The 13,584-nt window shown below is 41.6% G+C and overlaps 1 pseudogene; it reads right to left on the bottom strand.

Annotated features, from left to right (window-relative positions):
* The window catches only part of LOC124555368, a 204,720-nt pseudogene that overhangs the window by 49,550 nt on the left and 141,586 nt on the right, over window positions 1-13,584 (bottom strand).

The raw sequence follows: 13,584 nt of genomic DNA, 5'->3' as shown, positions 1-13,584 counted from the left end.
GCAATCTGCACCCCAATTGGTGTTGCTCAGGCAGCGAAGGGCATTGAGGTGCTGCCAGCATTTCTGCTTAAGGTGACTGAGGTGAGAAAGCCAAGTCAGTCGGGCGTCAAAAAACAGTTCTAAGAATCGATGTGTCTCCACTACAGTGAGTGGATCGACATTAGGGTAAAGTTCTGGTTCCAGATGAACAATACAACACCAACAGAAGTGCATTGTACACGACTTTGTGGCCGAAAACTGGAAACCGTGGGCTAGAGCCCATGACTGCGCCTTGTGGATGGCGCCCTGTAGGCACCACTCAGCAACACCAATACTGGTGGAGCAGTGTGAAATTCAGAAATCGTCTGCATACAGAGACAGTGGGACGGACGGCCCTACAGCTGCTGCTACACCATTAATGGCCACTAAAAATAGAGATACACTCAATACGGAGCCCTGCGGGACCCCTCTCTCCTGGAAATGGGGCGAACTATGGGAGGCATCAACCTGGACACGGAAAGTATGAAGTGACAGGAAATTTTGGATAAAAAAACAGGAGTGGGCCTCTGAGACCACACTTGTATAATATGGCAAGGATATGATGTTGCCAGGTGGTGTCATATGCTTTTTGTAAATCAAACAAGACGGCACCTAGGTGTTGGCATCTGGAAAAGGCTGTTCGGATGGCAGACTCTTGGGACACAAGATTATCAGTGTTAGAGCAACCCTGGCGGAAGCCGCCCTGGCATGGAGTCAGTAGACCACGTGACTCCAGGAGCCAACACAACCACAGACACACCATACACTCCAGGAGCTTACAAAGAACATTGGTGAGGCTGATGGTCCGATAGCTATCCACTTCAAGCGGGTTTTTACCGAGTTTAAGCATCGGAATGATGGTGCTCTCCCACCACTGGGATGGAAAGACGAGATGCACCAGATCCGATTGAAGATGACAAGGAGATGTCACTTGCAGTCAGATGAGAGATGTTTAATCATCTGACCATGGATCTGATCTGGCCCAGGAGCTGTGTCAGGGCAATGTGCAAGGGCACTGAGGAGCTCCCACTATGTAAATGGGGCGTTATAGGGTTCACTGTGGGGTGTAGCGAACGAGAGGGCTTTCCTTTCCATCCACCGTTTAAGGGTGCAAAGGGGGGGGGGGGGGGGGGGGGTTAGATCGCCAAAGCAGAGCCTCAAGCATAGTGCTCAGCAATCGCGTTAGCGCCGGTTGACAACACACCATTGATGTTAATGCCAGGGACACCTGTTGGGATCTGGTACAAAAAAGACGTCTGATCTTCGTCCAGACTTGGGAAAGTGATGTACGGCATCCAATGGATGAGACTTATCTCTCCCAACACTCCTCCATCCGTAATTTGATGATCTGGCGAACGCCGACAAGGAGCCGCTTAAAGGCTATGAGGTGATCCAGGGAAGGGTGCCACTTATGCTGCTGTAGAGCTCGCTGATGCTCCTTAATTGCCTCAGTGACTTCTGTCAACCACCAAGGGGGCATCTAAAAGAGGGAGGGATTGCATTTTCCTCTACATTAACGACTGTTGTGGTCACCTGCTCAACCATCACACCCATGTTACCCTGTGGGGGAGAGTCAATGGTGCCCGCAGAGGTGAAAGTTTCCCAGTCCACCTTGTTTAAAAACCCATCTGGATAAGTGACCGTTGGCCTGATGACAGGGCAGTTACAGGAAGATGGGGAAGTGGTCACAACTGCATAGGTCGTCATGTGCTCTCCAGTGGATAGATGGGAGACGTCCTGGGCTGCAAATGGATAAATCAATGGCTGAGTAACTACCATGAGCCACAATAAAATGTGTGGTGGCCCCAGTATTTACGAGGAAGAGGTCGAACTGAGACAGTAGAGCTTCGACATCACTGCCTTGGCCACTAAGCACGGTGCCACCCCACAAGGGGTTATGGGTGTTAAAATATCCAAAAAGTAGGAAAGGTTTAGGGAGTTGATTAATCAGTGCAGCTAATACATTCAGGGGTATTGCACCATCTGGAGGAAGATATACATTGCAGACAGTTATTTCCTGTGTCGCCCTTGTGCTGATGGCCACTGCTTCAAGAGGGGTTTGAAGTGGCACTGTTGCACTACAGACAGAGTTTAGGACATAAATGCAAACTCCAGCTGACACACTATAATAGTTGCTACGGTTCCTGTAATATCCCTTATAGCCGTGGAGGGATGGGGTCCCCACTGCCGGGAACCAGGTTTCCTGGAGTGCAATGCAGATAGCAGGTGTCAAGCTTAACAGTTGCCGTAGCTCAGCCAGGCGGTGGAAAAAGTCACCGTGATTCCACTGAAGGATGACCTCATGAGACTGGGAAATCAGTACCCAGAACAATCACCTCTGGCCATTATAACGGCCTTGATATGCCTGGGCATTAAGTCAAACAGAGCTTGGATGGCATGTACAGGTACAGCTGCCAATGCAGCTTCAACACAATACCACAGTTCATCAAGAGTAGTGACTGGTGTATTGTGACGAGCCAGTTGCTTGGCCACCATTGACCAGACGTTTTCAATTGATGAGATATCTGGAGAATGTGCTGGCCAGGGCAGCAGTTGAACATTTTCTGTATCCAGAAAGGCCTGTACAGGACCTGCAACATGCGGTTGTGCATTATCCTGCTGAAATGTAGGGCTTCGCAGGGATCGAATGAAGGGTAGAGCCACGGGTCGTAACACATCTGAGATGTAACGTCCACTGTTCAAAGTGCCGTCAATGCGAACAAGGTGTGACCAAGACGTGTAACCAATGGCAGCCCATACCATCACGCCGGGTGATATGCCAGTATGGCGATGACAAATACACGCTTCCAATGTGCTTTCAGCGTGATGTCGCCAAACACAGATGTGACCATCATGATGCTGTAACCAGAACCTGAATTCATCCGATAAAATGATGTTTTGCGATTCGGGCACCAAGGTTTGTCGTTGAGTACACATTCGCAGGCGCTCCAGTCTGTGATGCAGCGTCAAGGGTAACCGCAGTCATGGTCTCCGAGCTGATAGTCCATGCTGCTGCAAACGTCGTCGAACACATGGCTGCATGATCCGTTACTGCCATGCGGATAAGATGCCTGTCTTCTCGATTGCTAGTGATACGAGGCCACTGGGATCCAGCACTGGGATCCTGAACCCACCGATTCCATATTCTGCTAACAGTCATTGGATCTCGACCAACGCGAGCAGCAATGTAGTAATACGATAAACTGCAAGCGCGATAGGCTACAATCCGACCTTTATCAAAGTCGGAAAAGTGATGGTACGCATTTCTCCTCCTTACACGAGGCATCACAACAACGTTTCACCAGGCAACGCCGGTCTACTGCTGTTTGTGTATGAGAAATTGGTTGGAAACTTTCCTCATGTCAGCACGTTGTAGGTGTCACCACCGGCGCCAACCTTGTGTGAATGCTCTGAAAAGCTTATCATTTGCATATCACAGCACCTTCTTCCTGTCAGTTGAATTTCGGGTCTGTAGCACGTCATCTTCGTGGTGTAGCAATTTTTATGGCCAGTAGTGTAGGTCCTCAGCAGATGCGAGCATCTCCACCTCATCCCCAGATGCAGACCTTGTAGGTAGCGGTGGTGTGGGTGCCACCACAATTTCCTTGGTCATAGAGGTCTTCTTTTTGGACTTTTCTCTCTGCTCCTTGGGTCTCTCTGGCTGAGAGGGTTTCACTAATTCAGTCTCCGTGGCTCTGGATGATTGTGAAACCCTACAACCAGCTACTTTTGGGCACTTCGGCCACTGGCGGCATCATCTTTCCCACTAGCAGAAAGCTGGGAAGGGACTTCTCCAGCTGAGAAGTGGGGACTGGTGTCCCCGATGGTTGGTGGGGCAGTGCTCCCGAGGTAGGCGATGCGGGAGCAACAGGAGGGAATTGCCCCCCCCCCCCCCCCCACCACCACCACCACCACCACCACCACCACCACCACCAAGGGGGCAGGTGTAGCCTTCTGGCTCCAAGAGTTGAGTGGAATTCGTGGAACTGATGGAGCTACAACTGTTCTCATAGCAGCGGCGTGTGAGGTGGTCATAGCCACAGGATGTAGGCGCTCATATTTCCTCTTAGCCTCAGTCCAGGTCAGTCAGTCCAGGGTCTTGTATTCCATAATTTTCCTCTCTTTCTGTAAAATCCTGCAGTCTGGCAAGCAAGGTGAATGATGCTCACCCCAGTTGACACAGATGGGAGGCTGGGCACATGGAGTATTGGGATGTGATGGACATCCATAATCTCAACATGTGATGTTGGAAGTAGAGCGGGAAGACATATGGCCAAACTTCCAGCACTTAAAGCACCGCATCGGGACAGGGATATAGGGCCTTACATCACAGCGGTAGACCACCACCTTGACCTTCTCAGGCAATGTATCACCCTCGAAGGCCAAGATGAAGGCACCGATGGCAACCTGATTATCCCTCAGACCCCGGAGGACATGCCGGACGAAATGTACACCTCGCTGCTCTAAATTGGCGCACAGCTCATCGTCAGACAGTAAAAGAAGGTCTCTGTGGAATATAGTACCCTGCACCATATTTAAGCTCTTATGTGATGTGATGGTAACGGAAACATCCCCCAACTTTTTACAAGTGAGTAAAGCCCATGACTGGGCAGAGGATGCTATTTTTATCAAGACTGACCCAGAACGCATTTTGGACAAGCCCTCCACCTCCCTAAACTTGTCCTGTAAATGCTCTACAAAAAACTGTGACTTCATCGAAACAAAGGAGTCCCCATCAGCTCTCGTATGTACGAGGTACCAGGGTGAATAAGGTTCGCTGCCATCCTTAGCCTGGCGTTCCCCCATGGTGTGGCCTGGGAGGTGAATGATTTAGGGTCAGAATTTCTTGCATTGTACTGAGACGTGGAACTCTTAGAGACTGCTGGTGGCTGATCACCGCCAAGTGATGATGTGGTACGCTTTATTGCGCATCATCTGCCCCGATGCCACCCACTCTGACCAGGGGCCCTCCCCACGGGCGCCACCCAGCCACAGCAAAGGCCACCTGGCACGATGGCCATTGCCGGGAGTCCTGATGCCCCAGGGTGACAGGCATATCCTTGGCATATGTTGGGAGTTAACAGCGCAGGCATCATCAGAGCCATCCCCGTTTTGTCAGGGGGCTACAACCAACAGGGTACATGGCGGCCCCACCACAACGGACTGGCTGCCATGCTGGATATGAGGTGCAAAGAAGTCCATGGTCATCGTTGGTGCAGAAAGCGACACTGCACAGTGCATGGTGGAAAACACATCCAGGAAGGTTCCTTGCCCAAGAGATGGAGGATGAGCTGGACTGCAATGTGACGGCGAGGAAATGGGCTAAAGATCTCTATAGACAATGGACAGGATAAACCGTGTAAGGCGCCCTTCCCCAATTGGCTCACTCTTTGGGAAAATTTTGAAAAATGAAGGTCAAACCCTACAGGGGACCACCCCATAAAGGCTGAAACGTATGAGACTCATTTTTGTCACCTCTTAAGACAGACATGAATACCTCGGGCCTATTGTAATCCCTGGACCCGCAGGGGGGAGTGTGTGTAGTGATCGGCCGCATACAGTAGATCGATTAGAGCGCTAACTATCACTAGTAGCTGTTGTAACGTTCATACTGTAAGCAAAGACACATTTTTATCATAGCAGTTCATCAACACATTTCTTTATTCGTTTGAATTTTGTAAATGATAGAATGACGACGGAATAAGAGAGATAAAAATTGGAAGTGTAAAACTATGTGAAATAGTGTGATTTACATTTAATATTTTAAAAATTACGTTCAAATCCTCTGCTTGTAACTTCTTGTTATGCATATTAGAGTGCACAGGTAAATGTGGCTGTCAGCAACAAATAAGACAAAGTAGATGAGTGTAGGCTTTCACAGGACACGAACGGGGGAAGCTGGAGGACACTTCAGATTTGCATGTTCAAGATGATACATGTAAATAAAGTACAGCTATTAAGAAATGGAAAATGAGACTAAAATCATAAAATATGGATTTATGTGAGGATTAATGGTGTGAGTGGTCACAAAAACAAATCTGTTATACAGTAGAGAGACTTTCATTGACAAAGAAACCATGTGATCACAAGGTGTGTAAAGATACTACTAAAGTGCACTGCTATAAATTAACATTATATGCAGCAAGACTATTTTCTAACACTCTTAGTATGCTCCTTGTTATTATTATGTATAAAACATTAACTCCAGCAGCTTACTCATGCAGAAATAATATATGAAAAGGAAGATTTGTTACATATATTAAGGCAGAACACAAGTTCAAAAACATTAAGGCAAGTAGTTTTTGTAGTGATCAGCATACAGAGAAGTGTATCTGTGAATTATATAGATACCCACAAGGAAATTTTGAACTATTTATGAGGAATCTGGATTCCTTACTGTGCTATCTGTCAGGCAGCAGCAAGCAGTTAATGGTCTGTGGTGACTTCAATGCACATTTTCTAAAGGATCCTGATAGGAAAAATAGGGAACTTTATTTGGATCACACAATTTTACTCCAGTAATTAACTTTCCAACACAGATGGATGAAGACTGTAGGACCCTAATTGGTTTTAAAGCTCAAAGCCAGAAAAATACCATTTACCCAGTAACAAATGCTCTCTCTGAACATGATGCACTGTTTGTTAGCATAAATTACCTAGTGCCTTACAGTATGGATACACTTAAGTGGAAATCAGAATAATTAATGCCTCCACAACAGATGTTTTTAAGAACAGCTTACAAGAGATAACCCGAGATGAAATTTATGCTGAACCAAATGCTAAATTAAATTTTACCTATTCCATGATAAATTCATTTAATTATTTGAAAATACCTTTCCATATATGCTAATTAGAAAGAATATTAAATGGCCATATGAAAACCATGGATCACTACAGCAATTAAAATATCATCTTCAAGGAAAAGGAAAATGTACCTATTAGCAAGAACAAGTATTGATCCAGCTGTAGTTGCACACAACAAAACTACTCAAAATTACTAAGAAAAATTATTAAAAATTCAAGAAACCTTCACATCACGTCAGAAATCAGTAATTCTGACAACAGACTTGGGGCCTTATGGAATGCAGTGAAATGAGAGACAGGACAACGAGGCACAGGATATCACCACTACTGAACTGAATGGCAGTGATGTAATGATGAGTCACTGGTAGTAAGTACATTTAATAATTGGTAGAAAGTATAGGGACAAACAGTTAAAGGGGAAAATCACAGCAGTGTGTTGAAACTCTCATAAAATTCAATCATATGAATGTATTACCAGCTTCTCCTTCTGAAATTCAGAAAATTATCCATACTCTTGAAAATAAAAGCTCATCTGGTTTAGATAGTGTTTCCAATACAATATTATTAAGTTTTGTTCCAATATAAAAAGCATGGTCTTATCTGAAATATGTGATGTATCACTAACATAACTCATTTTTCCAAAGAGACTGAAATATGCTGTTGTCAAACCTCTCTTTAAGAAAGGTGATAAAAAGAGATGTCAGTTCAATAACTACTGACCAGCTTCACTGCTGACACCATTTTCCAAAATGTTTGAGAAAGTGATGTATTCTAGAGTATTATCTCACCTTAGCAGCACTGATATCCTCAACGAACCACAGTTTGGGTTTCAGAAGAGCTGCTCTACTGCGAATGCCATTTACATATTCCCTTGCCAAATTTGACGAGCACTAAATAATAAAATAGCGCCGTCTGGTATTTTCTGCAACTTATCTAAGGCATCTGACTATGTGAATCGCAGCATTCTCTTAGATAAATTGAAGTTTGGTGGGATTGATGGTATAACCAACCAATCAATGCCATAGCTAAACAAAAGACTGCAGAATGTTGTACTTAGTAAGTCTAGCAATATATTCCAGGGATTTAATTTTGGAACTCTTAAAACAGCTTAGTTCAGCTGCATTTGCACTTAGAATCATTGTAAACCTTGGGGAGACAAATCAGTAAGGTGACATATTTTGCATACTTTAATTCAATAATGTCATATGGAATAATGTCCTAGGGTAACTCATCTTTCTTTTGTAAGTCTTCGTTGCTCAAAAATGTGGGGCCAGAATATTATGTAATGTTCACTCATGATCATCTTGAAGACATTTGTTTAACTCTAGCAATACCAACACAATTTTCCCGACAGTTGCCGTAAAAAAATTTTTTTAAACAGAAATATTCATTATTTGTTCTTTACTTGCATCAACAACATACTTTTTAAATACATACTAATATGTAAGTAGGGTCCAGAACCTGAAAATATCTTTTACCAAACTCTTAGTAATATCAACGCACTTTCAGTAATGTGGGCTATCAATGAGTGTTACTTTAAGCCCGCCATAAAAATAATTTAAGAAATGGAAATTTCATCAAGATTTTTATTTACAACATACTACTTAAATAGTTACTGATGTGCAAGTATGGACCTAAACCTGAAAATATTTAGTATGACATTCACTGGGAAAGTGACATCTAATCCTAAGATTTAAATTTTTGGGGTAAGTTTAACTGAAAATTTTAAAGCATTTACAGAATCTGGTAGAAGAATTCATTAAAAATCTATAAATATTTCTTTTTTAATCTTAAAATATAAAGTAACTGACTAGATTACGATATTTTTATAAGGTGGACATTCCACCAGGACATGAGCAAATGTTTGCAAGGGAATGATACTGCCTACGGATAAATTAAGAGGGATTTGGTAAAAAAGAGAAGCAGCTGTATGAATATCATGAGCTTAGATGGAGAACCAGTACCAAGCAAACGGGGGAAAGCAGAAATGTGGAAGAAATATATAGATGAGCTATACAAGGGAAATTAAGTTGAAGGCAATATTATAGAAAGGGGAAAAGGAAGTAGATGAAGATGAGATGGGAGCTATGATACTGCAAGAGTAATTTGACCTAGGACCAAAAGATCTATGCCAAAACAAGGCCCCTGAGGCAGATTTTTATCAGTAACATCTGCTGATGTCCTTTTGAGAACCAGTCATGACAAAACTACGCACCCTGGTATGCAAAATATATGAGACAACAGGCAAAATACCTTCAGACTTCAAGAAGAATAACTAATTCCAATTCCAAAGGAAGCAGTTGCTGACAGGTGTGACTATTACCAAAATATCAGTATAGTAATTCACGGTTGCAAAATACTGAAATTATTTACAAAAGGGAAAAATTGGTAGAAGCCAACAGCAGGAAAAATTAATAGCAATTATAAGGGTTGAAGGGCATGAAAGGGAAGAAGTGATTGAGAAGGGAAAGAGACAGGGCTCTAGCCTATCTTTGGTGTTATTCAACTGGTACAATGAGCAAGCAGTGAAGGAAACCAAAGAAAAACTTAGATATAGTGTTTACGGGTAATCATGCACAGGGCTCAAGTTTATGTCACACACTGTCCGTTTTTCTATCAAGATATAATTCCACTGTTTATGCCCTGGTTCCTTCTATCTTTAAATTTATATTTATCAACATTTACTTAGCACATATTTGGTTACATATCCAGTTATTTTCTGAGCTAATATTTCCCATCATTTCAAAATGGTAAGGATCTGTAACAAGAGTTATGCTATCTTGGTTGATTAAATTGCCTTCCCAATCTCTTATACATGCTTCTCTTTTCTGGGCACAAGCAACCCATCCTAATGAATTTGTTGTACTAGTGCTAAATGGCCTTCCTTGTTGGTGGCTTCTTACCATACTTGGTTCTAAGCATCCATTGAACAGCTGTAGCACACTCGTTTTTGTTGAACTCCAACACACAGAAAACCTGCCACGTTTGCGACTAGCCCTGACTATCGGCAAATTACCAAACTACATGGTATACATGGAAAAATACCTACAGGGTTTCTCTTCAAGATGACATGTATGATATCTGTACAATGTTTGGTTCTTACGCAATAAATAACTGAAAGTGTTCCCGGACTTTATGTACACCCTGTATTAAAGCTACACAGTTTTTCTCCATTACATTATCTCACATTATAATACATTTCACCATATAAATGCAACCTTGCATGGGTTTGCAATACTAGCATTGACAACTGCTATAGCCAATTTTCTGATCACATCCTAGTAATTAACAGTAAACCTCAGTGAAGATTCTTTAAAGAATCTAACACTCATGTATAAAACAGTTTCTAACTGTATGATTACTCTACAAACGAGTTAATGTGTTAAATATATTTGACATTAAACATGTAAGTGAGAAAAGTTTAGAAAAGATTTGAAATTACGTGTAAAGTTAGTTGGAAGTTGCTAAGTGCTCTCATTCTCAAATTCTGGGTGAATATAGCCTGGACAACTTGCACGCCCTGAGTTACGTTGCCTCAAGATACGTACATCATTTCTAACTATAAGACTTTTATTACTGTGCCCGACTTTTAACATAAGATTTATACCTCTTAACGAGTAAATTATGACAGAATTTTAATGTTTTAAATTTGGCCAATAATTAAATGAAATACTGAAAGTCAAATTTTTGTTGCCCTTGGAAGCCATCAGATAGGCAATCTGTAACTGGAATCATGAACCATATGCCAAACAGTGGGTTAGATGTTTAGTAACACAGTTTACACAACAAACGTAAGACTATGAATACATCTCAATACTGTTTCAAATTGCATCATACATGTATTCTATTTCAAGGCAATTTATACTTTTCATTATCACTGAAAACTCATTAATAAACCAAAGACAATTTACTGTTCTTAATATTACTGTGTGAAGTGTAGCCATGTATGGAAGTGAAACGTGGACGATAAATAGTTCAGACAAGAAGAGAATAGAAGCTTTCGAAATGTGGTGCTACAGAAGAATGCTGAAGATTAGATGGGTAGATCACATATCTAATGAGGAGGTATTGAATAGAATTGGGGAGAAGAGGAGCTTGTGGCACAACTTGACTAGAAGAAGGGATCGATTGGTAGGACATGTTCTGAGACATCGAGGGATCACCAATTTAGTATTGGAGGGCAGTGTGGAGGGTAAAAATCGTAGAGGGAGACCAAGAGATGAATACACTAAACAGATTCAGAAGGATGTAGGCTGCAGTAGGTACTGGGAGATGAAGAAGCTTGCACAGGATAGAGTAGCATGGAGAGCTGCATCAAACCAGTCTCATGACTGAAGACCACAACAACAACAACAACAACAATATTACTGTATTTCATACACCACTGGCAGTCTTCTGTAGTGTTTGGAAAGGAATTAACAGTAAAATATTATATTTTCAAAGGAGACAGGTGCATTTTGCACATATTGTCAAAATGACCAACTACTAGGAGTGGGACAACAATCATCACTACACGTAACACAAAATGTGATAAAAAAAAGTAATGGGAATTTTTTTATTTCGTGGGCTTCATACATCTGATCTTCAATTTTTTTCCTTTTTTTCTCTTGTTGATACACATATTCCTGATATATGTTTGGGATTTTCAGCTGTTTTAAATATTTATTTTATTGTTCACAGTCGAAAAGGTTATATGTGTTTTCAGAGTCCCTGGAAAATGTTTTACTTTCGAAAAAGGTGGATCAAAGAATTTACACTAAATTTTAAACAATGGAAACTCCAGGCAGGAATATCCAACATAGGAAAAGATAGACTGCTACTTACTGTTAGTTGCAGACAGGCACAATTAAAAGACGCTTACAAATACGCTTTCAGCAACAGCCTTCATTGCAAAAAGAGACACACACTCCATTCATTCACACAAGCAAGCACACCTCATGAACTACTGACCGCCAACTCCGGCAGCTGGGGTCATGTGTGCGTGAGGTGTGCTTGCTTGCGTGAATGAATGGTGTGTGTTTCTATTTTTCCAATGAAGGCCATTGCTAAAAGCTTATTTGAGTCTTTTAACTGTGCCTGTCTCCAATTTAGTGTGTTATCTTTACAGTAAGTAGCAATCTATGTTTTCTCCACATTGTTGCACTAAATTTTGCTTGAAAAATTGAATAAAGTGTAGCACAACATTTGAAATACTGACTGTGGCTTTTGGCAACTCTACTATGAGTAAGACAAGAATTTATGAGGGGTATGAACATTCCAAAGAGGGTTGAGAAGATAAAGACAGTAACTTTTCTGGATGCCCTAGCACATCATTACTTATAAAGTGGAAGTAGTAAAGAAAATGGCTCTGGAAAAGATGTTGCTGATGATGTCAGCATATCCTTTGGCTCATGCCAAGGTTTTTTTTTTTTTTTTTTTTTTTTTTTTTTTTTTTTTTTTTTTTTTTTTTTTTGGGGGGGGGGGGGGGGGGGGGGGGGGGGGAATTAAACGTGAACCAGCAGCAAAGTTTGCTCCAAAATCGTGGAATTTTGACCAAAAATGTCGCCACCTAGACTTCACTCAGGAATTGCTGAACAAAGTTGACAACAATCCAGAACTTCTAAATAAGATTAAAACAGGTGACAAAACATGGGTATACGGGTATGACACCAACACCAAGGCCCAATCGTCCCAATGGAAACTGCCTGAAGAGCCAGGACTGAAAAAAATTCAACAAATTCGATCACATGCCAAGGTTCTTCTCACTGTTTTCTTCAATGACAATTGGATAGTGCATCAAGAGTTCTTGTCTTATGGTTGTACAGTCAGTAAGGAACACTACCTGTAAGTTAAGTGCTGTTTGCATGAAGCAGAAAAAAAAAAACCTGCCAGAACTGTGGCAAAACTACTTGTGGAAATTGCACCACGATAATGCTCCCGTTCACATCTCAATGCTTGATCATGATTTTTTGGCAAAAGCCACAAACGTTATGTCGCCTCAGCCACCATACTCACCAAACATGGCCAAATGCAACTTCTTCCTATACCTGAGGTCGATGAGAACAATGAGAGAACGTTGTTTTGCCACCACTGATGAGATAAAAACAGAATCACTGAAGGAGCTGAACATCATAACGAAAAGTGAATTTCAGAAGCACTTCCAAGATTGGAAAAAGAGCTGGCGTAAGTGTATCATATCTGAGGGGGATTACTTTGAAGCGGAAAAGGCTGATGATTATGAATAAACAAAGATTCTTTTAGGAAAATAAAAATTTCCATTACTTTTTGATCACAAATCATACATAGGGTAACTATCAACAATATTACAATAACACAGTGTCAAGAAGAGAGACATCTTGTAATAACAGAGACCAATTGAACTCACTGGTGAAATATTTTGGCGAGAAAGTTGGCAAGTATTTCTGTGAACTTGTCCCCTTCGAAGTTTGCTTTATACACATGGCCTTTCACTGTGTACATTCCTGCACAGCACAATACAACTGTAACATCCTTTGTAGCTCCCCCCAGGCGATAAACAAGGCACATCCTGCAGGAGGTATGTAATCATTACTCATAAATTATTTAAAAATACAAATTATATAATTACAAACAATGTTATACTAAACAATGATTACTCAATTTCCAGATAAAAAAAAAACACAAAAAATTAAACCCAGTAATTATTTACAAGAACTGACTAATTTATATATGGGAGTATACAGGTTTGATTCCACATCCTACCATCCAAATTAAAGATTACACAAAATAATAAAGAAGAATACA

This window comes from Schistocerca americana, chromosome X, assembly GCF_021461395.2.
Source record: "Schistocerca americana isolate TAMUIC-IGC-003095 chromosome X, iqSchAmer2.1, whole genome shotgun sequence".
NCBI classification, from domain to species: domain Eukaryota; kingdom Metazoa; phylum Arthropoda; class Insecta; order Orthoptera; family Acrididae; genus Schistocerca; species Schistocerca americana.
This window is presented reverse-complemented; position numbering and strand designations above follow the sequence as displayed.